Genomic DNA, 13913 nt, shown 5'->3' with positions numbered 1-13913 from the left:
CAAGAACCAATCTACTCTCATCTGAATTGGTCAGGATACCCAAAGAGTTAAGCAATTTAAGCATTGAGTTTAAATCATGAAAAAAGGATTCATTTTCATTGCAAATAGATTGTGGAAAAGCAACCTTTAAAGTTTGCTCACTTCCTCCCATCCAAGCTAAGCTGACTTATTTTAAATGAAATGTACATTATATTCCAGATTGACCATATGGGTAACTGAAGGTTTATTCTACTCTTAGACAATGTCTGTGTTCTCAGACAACAAATGACATTTACAAGAAACTCTTACACAACTCAGAGGGTTCCTTTCAGTAAGAGAATGCATGTCTCAGAGAGACTACACTGCCTTAAAAGAAGTTCCTAATAATTTTGACTTATTTATAGCTCTCTGCCATCCCATATTAATAACAAATATAAGCAGTAGCCTAATAGGTCTTTCACTGAAATATTTCTGAAAATGATCTTCCTAGACATGATAGTTCAACTTTCCCAGTGAATAATTTAGAACTTTAATATTCTAATTCCATAGTTAACACTATTTGTGTTATAAAAGAGAATAGCAAATTAACACCTATGTGAGATACCAGTCATCATAAAATTAAGACTGGTGTTTCTGTCAAGCTAGGACCTGAAGGAAAAAAAAAAGGGACTCTTATGGAGATCATAGACAAGTCACAAACATTCCGGTCAAATTTTTTCTCAATAGTAATATGCAGTTATGACACTACACATTTAGTGACGTTGTGAGTTTTAAATGAAACAATACATGCAAAGATACTGGAATTAAAGAAAAGTCATTAAAATGTTTGGTTTCATAGTCACTTTGACATCTGACATCAATTAGATTGCCTCATAAGTAAAAAACTGAGGCAAGATGAGAATCACTTTAACAGATTTTTACAGAAATGGCAAAAATCCACATCACAGAAGACCACTAACATTTTTACCACAGCTTACCGCAAATTGAAACTTGATATAGTCTGTCTTGACACAGACTCTGAGTTTTGGTAGTCATGGAAATGGAAGCTGAGACACTTTCCTCAAATATATGGAAGAATTCACTAGTGACTTGCCACATGGGAAAAATGCCTCCAATTTGATTTTTACTGGCCTCAAGATGAATGGCCGTGTGACAATAAGAACAAAAGCATTCTACAAAATAATAGGCGCACCACCAAAGCCAAAGCAATTTTATAAGGAAACAGACTATTGATAATTGGAAAGAAATATTTTTTAATGCTCCAGAAAAAATAATCTGTTGATACCCTCCTCCTTGCACAGAGTCGTTAGGAAAACCTTCTCACACATGGAAGCCCACTGCAAACAATGAGTGATAATCAATAGTTTTCAAAAGCGATTTGAGCACCAACACTGTGGATAATTCAATGAAAATAGTATTAGGAAAAAGAAAAAAGGGGAAATGTAGTATGCTTATGCTAATAAAAATGCATTTGCCTCACAATTTTAACTATTGCAATGACCGTCCTGATTTTGAATTGGAAATATCAGTATGGACCCAGAAGGTATTTATCTTTTAAAACCATTTCCCAGTTGAGGAATGAGCATACTTAGAACCCAGATTGCAGTCCTGAAGTGTTAATTTCTCACTAAGAGAAAGGGTGGGATTCTTAGAAAAATGATGAATTTTCATGTCTCGGGCAAGAAATGCACAAGATGAGCCTGGAATTATATCAAAGAAGTTATCAAATATTTCTAGGCTCTATCAAAAATACTCAGAAGTCAACTTGAAGAGCCTCCTTCTGGCCAATGATAGTACCATTTAAACTTCAATATAAATAATAATTTCAATGGATGAATACCTATCTAGGTCTTTAAATCTGTGAGTTCATAATTATATTATAAAGACTAATTCACCACCTTTGAGAGAGTTATAGAGCAGAAATTTATGATGCTGATAACTAGTAAGTAAATTGAAAGAATCAAGTATGTACCCTGCCTTTCCTAGATGAAATGTTACTGGGTAATAAAGTAGTATTTGAGGAGAAGCATCTCTTAATAAAAGTGTTCCACCAGATAAATGACCCAAAAAATGATATAATTACAATATCATTACTTTGGAACTCCCAATGAGTTGATGGATCTAGGCACCCAAGCACCCATCAGTGGCTACTGGTATCATAAAAAGACCATCAGACATTGGATGTCATCGGATGGAAAAATATAGTGCTAAAAATAAAGAGTATTCTAAGTCTAGCTGAGCCCCTAGATCCAGTCAGCAATTTTCAGGAAATACAGAAAACAGGAACACGTTGAACTGTACCAGGGCCATGCCATCTACAAATCCAGACTGCGGGAAATTTGACAGGTCAAACAGATTGGGTTCTTAACAGTAAATTGAAAGGAAAATCAGGGTTGGGTAAATCTGACCTGCAGTGTGCAGAACTGCACACATAGGTTAAAAATATTATAAAAACTTTTAAAAGAAGTATGTACATAAAGGTCAAGATAGTATGGAGAGAAAGGGGGTTGTGGTGGGAATCAGATACATGGAAGGGCTTGGTAAAGTTCTGTTTCTTAATCTTGGCATTCGCCGTATAATAATTTAGTAAGCTCTACAGTTTTGATGTGGGTTTTTTTGTATCTCATTTCTTTTAGAATTAAAAAGTGGAGGTTAAACAATAAATATATTCCATACATTGTAATTTGTTGATGTCTTTTAATTTGTCATAAGTTCTCTCTCTTAACATATCTCCTTCTTCCTCTTTTCTATCTCTATTTCTCTCTGTTTCTCCTCTTAAGATTTCTTTACAGAAGAAACTTCATCATCCCCTTAAGATTTCTTTATAAAAGAAACCTCATCGTCCAGAGAGTATTTTTATACTCTGGATTTTATTTATTGCATCGTTGTGTTATCGTTTCACTTATCCTTTGCTCCCCATAATTTCTAAAAATAGTAGCTACATCTAAAGGTTTGATCACATTCAAATACTTTTTTCCCCAAAAATAATTCATAGGCGGGTATTTTCATGAAAAAGCACATAATTGTCTCTTTCTATGTGATGGCAGCAGTCGTTGATAATTGTCTAGATCATTTATGCCATTAATAGTTGCAAAATGGTGACACTTAAATTCTTGCAGTATGTTTTAAGAGTCCCTTTTAATTTTTTTAGGTGCAGATATTGAAATATTTATTAATAAAATGATGTTATGTCTTCAGAATAATCCGGGGAAATGAGAAGGTGGATAATGGTGTAAAATAAAACCAGGTTAGCCATGAGTTGATAACTGTTGAAACTGTGATGGGCATATAGGAGTTATGCAGCTGCTGGTAATACAATTCTGACTGATAAAAAACAAATTGGTCATAAAATTATTCCAGCTGAATAGAATGATGACTTTTTAGAGCACTGAGGGAAACAAAAGAGCAGTGCCCAAAAGTGCTAGAGACACACTACAACTACCACAAGCAGATACGTCTTCTCCCACTCCTCAAGTTCATGACAACCTTCAGTCTCCAAAGAGTTTGTGGTTGCTATTCCTAAGATCCATGTTTTCTTCTTGCTGCTCTAGTTTCTGCAGCATTGATTTTGGTAAGGGAGTCAAAAGTCCGTGTTTACCTGCCAATGCGATTGAAGACACACTTTTTAAAATTAAAACAGTTATTCAGTAAACCCAATTCCTAGAGGCACCGATTTTGTTTTTCTGGTTTCTTATTTTATTCTTAACTTTGAGTTTGTACATGTTCTATTGGGCTTCCCCTTTCATTCTTCTCAAAAAGATGGCTCATCCCCTATGCAATAAAGACATCGTCTATGTTTTGTCATTTCCTCATATGGCAAATTCCTCATGACTTTGTGGTTAAACCCACAATTGTGAACTATGACATAAGCAACTTTTGCCAGAAGTTATGTTCCTAGCTACCATGAAATCATATGGCTAGGGGGAGATTCCAGAATTCCATGAATAAATCTCATTAATCCAAGAGGTTAGTTTTTCGGCAGTTCTCTCATTGAGGCAGAATATGGAACAGATAATTTAGTATCATCTATGACTATCCAGCATTAACCATTTGAGGGCTGCAATAGACAAGCTCATATGGAACTTAAGTCTCTTCACAATTTCAAATTTTAGCTTGCATTTCTAACTGATAAAGGCAACCGATTAATTTTTTTTCAAGCACCATTTTGGAAGCTTCTGGTTTCTGCCTAGATTAATGACAAACACAGAATACTGGTTTCTTCAAAATCCATGTATAATTATAAAAGTGAAAAGAAAGCATGTATTTCAGAAGCAAGAAGAAGAGGAGGAGAAAGAAGAAGAAGAAGAGGAGGAGGAGGAGGAGGAGGAGGAGGAGGAGGAACTAGAACTGTAATGCATCCCTAAAGTGACTGAATGCTGTCCATGTTTGTGCACTTAAAGGGGATCCCTGCATTCTAGGCCCAGAATGGTCAGAGGAGACAATAGAAGAATAGTTTGGGAAAAAAGTTTTATTAATCTAGCCATTCCTGCATTGTGAGGAAAGGAACCAATCTTAATTTGTCCCTTTGCAGGAGAAATCAAGGTTGAAAACCTAAGCTGTAGATACAGGAGTCACAGGATAATAGTAGGACAGTATAAATGCGGTATTGAACAAAACTATTGGGTGAGTTTTTATAGTTCAAAAATGTGAAAGCTGGTGAATTCAACCTAGTGAGAACGACAGCCTCCCAAAGTTGCCTTTCATTAGGTGCTTAGAGGTGAAACTATGAACAAAAGAATTGATAGTTGCAGAGACAGTAAACGAGGACACTCCACAAAGGTTCAATGCTGCTTGGGGGTGGCTTGTGGTCTGAATACGTCCACCAAAAGCCACGTGAGGACAACTTAATCCCCGGTGCAAAATGTTGAGAGATGGAACCTAATAGGAGGTGTTTGGGTCATGATGGCTCTTCCTTCATGAGTGGATTGATGCCATTATAAAATGTGCTTGCGGGAATGGGTTCACTCTTGTTTGCTCTTTTGCCACGTGAGGACACAAAATTCCTTCCTGCTAACCCCTCCACTTTCTGCCATGTGAGAAAACAGCAAGAAGGTATTCACCAGACACTCTATACTGGTACCTTGGTTTTAGACAACCAAGCCTCCAAAATTGTGAGGAATACATTTCTGTATTTTATAAATTACCAAATCCAGCCAGGCTTGGTGACTCACACCTATAATACCAGAACTTTGGAAAGCAGAAGGATCACTTGAGGTCAGGACAGAATCTAGCAGATTTCTGTCAGCAATGCAAGAAATAAGGAAAAATAAAGCATTTTATTAAAGTTTATTGTTTTATATAAATATACATAATATAGGAAACATAGCAAGACCTCATATCTATGAAATATAAAAAAAAATTAGCTGAGATGGTGGCATGCCTATAGTCCCAGCTACTTAGGAGGCTGGTGCAGAAGGATTGCCTGAGCTTAGGTGGTCGAAGCTGTGATGAGCCATGATTATGCCACTGCATTCCAACCTGGGTGACAGAGTGAGACTTTGACTCAAAATAAATAAATAAATTACCCAGTCAGTGGCATTATGTTATAGCATCACAAAACAGACTAAGAAAAAAATCTTCATTCTGAGGCTTAGTCTTTCTTCTCTTTAAACTCACTGAAAAATACACAGACATGGCCAGGCTCGGTGATTCAATCTGTAATCCCAGCACTATGGGAGGCCGAAGCGAGTGGATTGCCTGAGCCCGTGGGTTCACGACCAGCCCAGGCAACTTGGCAAGACCTTAGCTCTACAATAAAAAATAAAAAACAGCCAGGTGTGGCAGTGCACGTCTATAATTCCGGCTACTTGTAAGGCTGAGGCGGAAGGATCGCTGGAGCCCAGAAGTTCGATGCTGGGATGGCCATGAGTATGCATGCCACTGCACTCCAGCAAAGGAGTGAGACCCCAAGTCAAAAAAAAAAAAAAATACACAGACATATTGCAGACAGGGTAGCTGATACTCCTAGAGGAGCTTGAACTGACAGCCAAAAATAAACAGATTTACAGGAAGAGAACTAATTTTTAAAAAGATATCAAATAAATAAAATATATCATCTGGCAGAGAAGGTTAAACAACATATTTACTATATATTTTATATTTTTGACATGATTACAAAAAGAATTTTGATGAACGTTAGTAGTAGCATTTGTTTATGGCTATTATATAAAAATACAATTAATTTATATATATTTCCCTGGTATCTTACAACATTGCTAAATTTATGTATTAGCTCTGCAGTTATTTTGGAGATATGTTTTGATTTTTTTATGTAAACAAACATGACATCTGCAAATATAGACAATTTTATTTCTTTTTCATCTTTATGGATTTCATTTCTTTTTCTTGCCTTACTTCACTAGGTAGGATCTTCAGAATAATATTAAAAATATGATGCACATAAGTGATGAGAGTAAGCATCCTCGCTTTGCTTCTGGTCAGAGAAAGAGTGTCCAACATTTGACCATTAAGTGTGATGTTAACTGTAGATTTTTCCATAAATGTTCTTTATCAAATTGAGAAAACTTCCTTGTATCCCTGGTATAATATTAGGTACTGAATTTTGTCAAAAGACCTATTTGTTTAAAACAGCATTAATAAATATGCTTATGGGATAAGTAAAGATATTTCAATGCAAATCAAAAACAGAAATATGAACCAGCCAAATAGAAAAATAAAGTATAAACATGCATTATTGCAATAAACAACAATTAAAATAAATGATAGACATAATAAATAGAAGATTTAATTGAACTGAAAAGGGGATAAGAAATCTGATATATCAAATTTAAAACCTCCCAGAAGGCAGAAGTAAAGTAGGAGAAGGAGACAATCTAAGGGGTATGGATAATAGAAAGAGGCATGCCACCTTCTAGATAAATGAACTTTTAGACTAAAAATAAATGAGAAAAAAACTATTTTAAAAATTAATGGAAATAAGTTTTTCAGAGTTAAAGAAAAAAAAGACACAATTGAAAAAGCTTATAGAATACTAAAAACTAGAGATGAAATCACATATTCAGACAAATTATTATAAATTTAAGAATACCTAAATTATTATAATTTAAGAAATATTCTAAAAGTTTTCAGACAAAAAGAACAAATCTCACACAAAAGAACAAGAATCTGACTTCAAATTTCTTAATATCACCACAGGATGCAAGAAGATATGGGATAATATTTTTTAAATACTAAAAGTACTTGGAACCTAAAATTTATATTCAGTAAAAATGTCTTTCATATACAAGGACATTATGATGACTTTCTATCCTAACAAATTCTTCACTAAGAGGTACTTTCACACACAAAAGTAAATAAACCTAGCAGACTGCTGTCAGCAATGCAAGAAATAAGGAAAAATAAAGCATTTTATTAAAGTTTATTGTTTTATATAATGACCTAAGACCTTTAGTAAAGTTTATAATTGTCTAAAAAAAATCCTAAGACCTCCAAAATTTTAAAAGGAACATATATTTAATAAGAATCTAAAAATATATTTATATATAATAACAATGTGTAACAGAAGAAAGAACAAAAGAACTTAAAACAGGTAAGATGTTTGTCTTTTTAGTAGAAATACAAAGATATTATTAAGTATAGTACTTCTTACTGACATTTGCCAAATATTCTAGTTTATTCTCTTCTGGTCATGGGGAAGAATTTTACTTCCCAGTCATTGAGATTAAGAGGACCATTACAGCTCAATCTGGTCTTTACTTTTTGGCATGTATTACTTTCAGGCCAAAGCATTGAATACAATAAATTAAATGCAAAATGTGATAGAGAGCTTCAAAAACACGCTCAATCGTTCAGAAGAAAAAATTTATGCATTGAAAAAAATCATTTGAGACTGAGTCACGTGGCAGCTGAAGATGGCTGCGCCGGGCTAGTTGAGTCAAGCGTGACCGAGGAAGACCTGGAGAGGTAGCAGCTGCTGAAGGAAGCAGAGGCTCAAGATGGAAAATCACAAACCTGGTGATACCAACAGGAAAAACTTAACAATTTTCGATATCATAACGAGAAAAATTAACCAGCTTCCCGAAGCAGTCAGGAACTTCCTTGAACATGGATCAACATATGTTGAACTTAATGCTGGTCTCTGTGGCCTAATAGCAAACAGTCTTTTTCGCCGCACCTTGAACGTGACACAAGCTCATATAGCTGCTGGCTTACCAATGACTGTGATCCCATTTTTGACATCAAATGTAGCTTACAAAAGTTTTGTAAGTTTTCCTTTGAATACAGGTGATTTGAATTGTGAAACAATTAGTTGGATTAGTTGGTCTTGTTTTTGGTGGTCTGTATCCTGTTGTCTTGGCTACACCTGTGCATGGTGGCCTAGCAGCCAGGTATGAATCAACTCTGCTACCAGAGAAAGGAAACATCTTAAATTACTGGATTAGGATTTCTGTGCCTGTCTTTAGAAAGATGTTATTTCCCGTTTTGCTCCAGACTGCGTTTGCAGCATACCTTGGGTCTAGACAATATAAACTACTTATTAAGGCCCTTCAATTACCCGAACCTGGCCTAGAAATTCACTGATTTTAAAGCAATATGTACACAAAAATAAAATGGCAAAAATTTTTAAAAAAATTTAAAAAGTCATTTGAAGTTACCTAGTCAGAAAAAAGAAAAGAATAAAAAAGAGTTAAGGAAGTCTGTAGGACTTGAGGACATCATCAAGCAAATCAAATACACATCTTAAAAGATTCAGGAGGAAGAGAGACAGATTAAAGGAGTAGAAAGATTATTTATAGAAATAATGAACAGAAACTTCCCAAATCTTTGAAAACAAATAGACATCCAGATTCAAGAAGCCCAAAAGTCTCCAAATAGGTTAAACATAAAGAGATCTACACCAAGACACGCTATAATTAAATTGTCAAAACCAAAGAAAAGGAGAATTTTGAAAACAGCAAAGGAAAAGCAACTTATTACTACAAGTAAAGAATACCCCATGAGACTAATAGATTTCTCAGCTGAAACTTTGCAGATCAAGAGAGGGTGGGTGGTACGATGTATTCAAAGCACTTTAAAAAGAAAATCGTCCAACAACAAATCCTACCCTGGCCAAATCATTCTTTAGAAATGAAAGAGAAATAAAATCTTTCCTGGACAAATAAGAACTGATAGAGTTTGTCATCACTAGAAGTACCTTCTATTAAAATGCTTAGAAGAGTTCTACAAAGTAGATTTAAAATACAACCAAAAAAAATCACCTATCGGGTACAGTGTGCACACATGGGAGTGATGGGTACACTTAAAGCCCAGATTTCTTCTATACAATACAACAATGTAACCAAAAATGATTTGTATCCTCTAAAGCTATTCAAAAAGAAACAAAGCCAGGAACCGTGACTCAGGCCTGTAATCCCAATACTTTTGGAGGCATAGGCGAGATGATTGCCTGAGCCCGGGGGTTCAAGACCAGCCTAGACAAATTGGTGAGACCTTGTCTCTATGATAGGTCAAAAAATTAGCCCGGCATAGTGGCACACACCTGTAGTTCCAGCTACTTGGAAGGCTGAGGTGGAAGGATCACCTGAATCCAGCAGGTCAAGTCTGCGTTAGCCATGAGCATGACTCTGCACTCCAGCCTGGGTGACAGAATGAGACTCCATCTCAAAAAATAAATAAATAAAATACTCTAAATAGTCTTGTTCCTTTTCTGAAGGGGATTGTTTTCAACTTTTCTCAGTTAAGAATAATGTTACTGTGGGTTTGCTGTGTACAGCTCTTATTATTTGGAGATATGTTCATTCAATGCCCAGCTTATTGAGGGTTTTTATGATGAAAGATGTTGGATTTTGTCAAATACCTTTTCTGCATCTATTGAGATGATCATATGATTTGTATTTTTGCTTCTGCTTATGTGGTGTATCATGTTTACTGATTTGTGGCTATTTACCATCGTTGCATTTCTGGAATAAAATCCACTTGGTCATGATGGATAATTTTTTTGATATGTTGTTGAATTTGGTTTGCTAGTATTTTGTTAAGAATTGTAGCATCCGTAGTCATCAGGGAAATAGGCCTGTAGTTTTTTTTTGTTGTTTTTGTGTCCTTACCTGATTTTGGTATCAGTGTGATACTGGTTTCATAGAATGAATTAGGAAGAAGTCCCTCCTCCTCAATTTCCTGGAATAGTGTTAGTAGAATTAGTACCAGCTCTTCATTGTACATTTGATAAAATTTGGCTAAAAATTAATCTGGCCCTGGGCTTCTTAAAATTGTTTTTGGGAAATTTTGTATTACTGATTTAATTTCATTGTTCCTTATTGGTCTATTCAGGGTATTTATTTCTTTCTGGTCCAGTCTTGGGAGGTTGTTTGTTTCCAGGAATTTATCCATTGCCTTAGTTTTTCCTGTTTGTTGCCATAGAGGTGTTCATAATTGTCTCTGATGATCTTTTTATTTTTGTGGTGTCAGTTATTAAGTCTCCTCTGTCATTTCTGATTGAATTTGAATTTTCTTTTCTCTTTCTTTCTTGGTTAGTCTAGCTAGTAGTCTGTTGATTTCGTTTGTCCTTTCAAATAATTAACTTTTTGATTCATTTATCCTGTGTGTTCTGATCTATATTATTTCTTTTCTTCTGCTAGCTTTAGGTTTAGATTGTCCTTGTTTTTCTAGTTCCTTGAGGTGTAAGGTTAAGCTGTTAATTTCTGATCTATCTTTTGATGTATGCATTTAATGTTATAAACTTTTTGCTCAGAACTCCTTTTGCTGTTTCCCAGAGGTTTTGGTATGTTGTATCACTATTTTCATTTGTTTCAACAAATTTTTTGATTGCTACCTTAATTTTATTGTTTACCTAATGATCATTCAAGAATGAGTTGTTCAGTTTCCACATAGTAGTGTAGTTTTGGGAAATTTTCTTAATGTTGATTTCTAATTATATTACACTGTGGACTGAGAAGATTCTTGGCATAATTTTGATATTTTTGAATTTAATGAGACTTGCTTTATGACCAAGCATATGGTCCATTTTGGAGACTGGTTCCATGCAACGATGAGAAGAATGTATATTCAGCATTTGTTGGATGGTAAGTTTTTTAGATGTCTGTTTAGGTTCTCTAAAATCTACCACAAGGTAAAGATGCCCACTCTCGTCACTTCTATTCAATGTAGTACTGAAAATCTGAGCCAGAGATATTTGACAAGAAGAATTAAATGTATCTAAATTGGAAAGAAAGAAGTAAAATTAACTGTTTGCAGATTACAAAACCATATTTCTAGAAAACCCTAAAGACTCAACCAATAAAGTGTTAAAACTAGTAAAGAAATTCAGAACAGCTGCAGGACACAAAACCACTATACAATATGAGTGATGTTTCTATACACAAACAAAAAACTACCTGAAAAAGAAATTAAGAAAAGAATCCTATTTGCAATAACATCAAAAAGCATAAAATGCTCAGGAATAAATTTAAGCTAGGAAGTACAAAACCTGTAAACTGAATATTATACAACATTAATTTAAAAAATCAGTAACATGAATAAGTAGAAATATATTCCATTTTCATGGGTGGGAAGAATTAATATTGTCAAAATATCCACATTTCCCAAAGTCAGCTACACATTCAGTGCAATCCCCATTAAAATTTTAATGACTGTTACTACAGAAATTTTAAAAACCTAAAAAATGTATGAAATCATGAAGAAACCTAAATAATCAAATCGATCTTGAAAACAAAGAACAAAGAGTCTTCAGAACAAAGTTGGAGGCATCACACCATCCGATTTTAAAGTACGTTGTAAAACTATAGTCATCAAAACAGTGGTGCTGGCATAAAAATAGACATACAGACCAGTGGAACACAATCAGGATCCCAAAGCAAGCCAGTGCATCTACAACAACTGTTTTCAACCAACGGGCCAAGAACACTCAATTAAAAAAAAATGATAGCATCTTTAATTGTTAGTGTTAGGAAAATTGTGCATCCGTGTACAAGAGAATAAAATTAAACCCCCAGATCATACGCAAAAATCAACTAAAAATGGATTGAAAGCTTAAACGTAAGTCCTCAAACCGTCAAATTCCTGGGAGAAAGAAACAGACCGAAAAGTTACTGCGAAGAGCTTTAGCGGGGCCGGCGGCGCAAGCCCTGGCCGCGGGGAGCCCGGCCGCGCCCGCCATGTCCAAGGCCGAGGAGGCCAAGGGGCTGGCGGGGCGCGCGGTCGTGGAGAGTCACGTGCAGGACCACCAAGTGCCGGGGATCAGAAGTGGTTCGACGACGGTCCGTGCCGTGCCACGAATAGCTGAGAGAGTGAAGCAGAGCATCTGAACCTCGTCCGCCTTCCCACTTCCCGCCAGGCCCGCCGGCTCATCCTGCAGCACGGCTTCGCCCTCCGCGACCTGGAGGGACACCCAGAGACTGACCTCGCCGTCGCCGGTGCGGATGGATGCAGCAGATGCCGACCTCAACCTCATCAAGCGCGGAGGAGGCTGCCTGACCCGCTTCATTGTGATTGCTGAGTCCAGAAAAGACTCCAAGGACCTCGGGGATGGGTGGCACCAGGGAGCCCCCATCGAGGTCATCCCAGTGGCCTACGTCCCAGGGAGCCGAGCTGTGAGCCAGAAGTTCGGGGGTGTGGTGGAACTCCGAATGGCCGTCCGCGAGGCGGGTCCCGTGGTGACCGAGAATGGGCATTTCATCTCGGACTGGAAGTTTGACCGGGTGCACAGATGGAGTGAAGGGAACGCAGCTGTCGAAATGACCCCAGGTGTGGTGGACACAGGCCTGTTCATCAACGTGGCCGAGAGAGTCTCCTTGGGGATGCAGGATGCTTCGGTGAACATGAGAGAAAAGCCTTGCGGTTGACCTGCAAGGAGCGGCGTGTGTTCGGCTTGATCGCCAGCCCAGGGCCCAGGTGGACACGACTCTTTGGGATCCTTTGCCTTAATGTATCTGTGCCGGGTGGACAAGTGGCAGGCGGTGGGGATGGGGTTAAGTCAAGTCTTCTGAAGCATTGTTGTTAAATATCTTTTTAAAAAGAAATACAAACATATATTTTTACTGTTAAGGTACTCCGTTTTTTTTATAAAGTAGAACTTTATTTCCCCTTTTATAGGAAACATTTACCAAAAAAAAAAGGAGGGGGGACTGTCTTCCAAACCTTTGACTTGAGCCTGCTGGTTAATCTTCTGAATATTGGGCTTGGTGGAAAATGAAAATCAAAACTTTTCTTGGAGCTGGTGAAATGAAAGGCCCAGCCAGCCGCCTCTCCTGATGCCTTACTGGAAACTTTGTTTACTTGTCTGCCCTGTCCGTCTTGTTTTTGGTGTTTCAGGGGCACCCGTGAGATCGGGCTTACAGAAGCCTGCTACGTGGAGCAGTGTGGTGTGGAGTGACTTGGAATGTCAGCTACCAGGGAGAAATGTGGTTGTCCTTTTGCTAAGACCAGGGGCTTTCTTCACATCCCTGCTGTTGGAAGCAGAAACACCTACCAGTACTGCCAAAGGACTGCTGTGAAATGTGAAACACTTGTTTCTGGTTTTTATGGTAACTGCTTTTCTTTTTGCTGTTAATACTTTTTGGTGTCCCTTTATTATTACTTGCATGGTTCGGCTTCAGAAGTCCTCACCTGTTCATTTTGTTGGCAGGCTAAATAAAACATTGTGGTGACAAAAAAAAAAAAAAAGAGTTTTAGCAATGATTTTTTGACTATGACCCAAAAACACAAACAAGTGTGGTTTTAATTTGCATTTCTTTGACAATTAATGAGGCTGAGCATTTTTTCATGTGTCTATTGGCTGCTTGGATGTTTTGTTTTTTTTGAGAAGTGTCTATTCATATTTTTTAATAGGGTTATTTTTTTAATAGGGTTGTTAATAGGGTTATTTTTAATAGGGTTGTTTCTTTTTTTCCTTTTGGTATGTTTGAGTTCTTTGTAGATCCTAGATGTTAGGCCTTTGTCAGATATGTAGTTGGCAA

General features: G+C 36.8%; 2 pseudogenes across 1 annotated transcript; both read left to right on the top strand.

Annotated features, from left to right (window-relative positions):
• The first annotated feature begins 7934 nt into the window (after window positions 1-7934).
• Window positions 7935-8553, top strand: LOC103273626 (annotated as a pseudogene). Its single transcript, XR_505198.1, has one exon. The product of XR_505198.1 is annotated as a transmembrane protein 126A pseudogene (transcript).
• A 3539-nt stretch (window positions 8554-12092) lies between these two features.
• On the top strand, window positions 12093-13451 carry LOC103273628 (annotated as a pseudogene).
• Window positions 13452-13913: the final 462 nt, after the last annotated feature.

The sequence above is a fragment of the Carlito syrichta genome, unplaced genomic scaffold (genome assembly GCF_000164805.1).
Source record: "Carlito syrichta isolate Samal-C Ts95f unplaced genomic scaffold, Tarsius_syrichta-2.0.1 Scaffold314107, whole genome shotgun sequence".
NCBI lineage: Eukaryota > Metazoa > Chordata > Mammalia > Primates > Tarsiidae > Carlito > Carlito syrichta.
The sequence above is the reverse complement of the archived record's forward strand: the minus strand, read 5'-3'. Positions and strand labels throughout refer to the sequence as shown.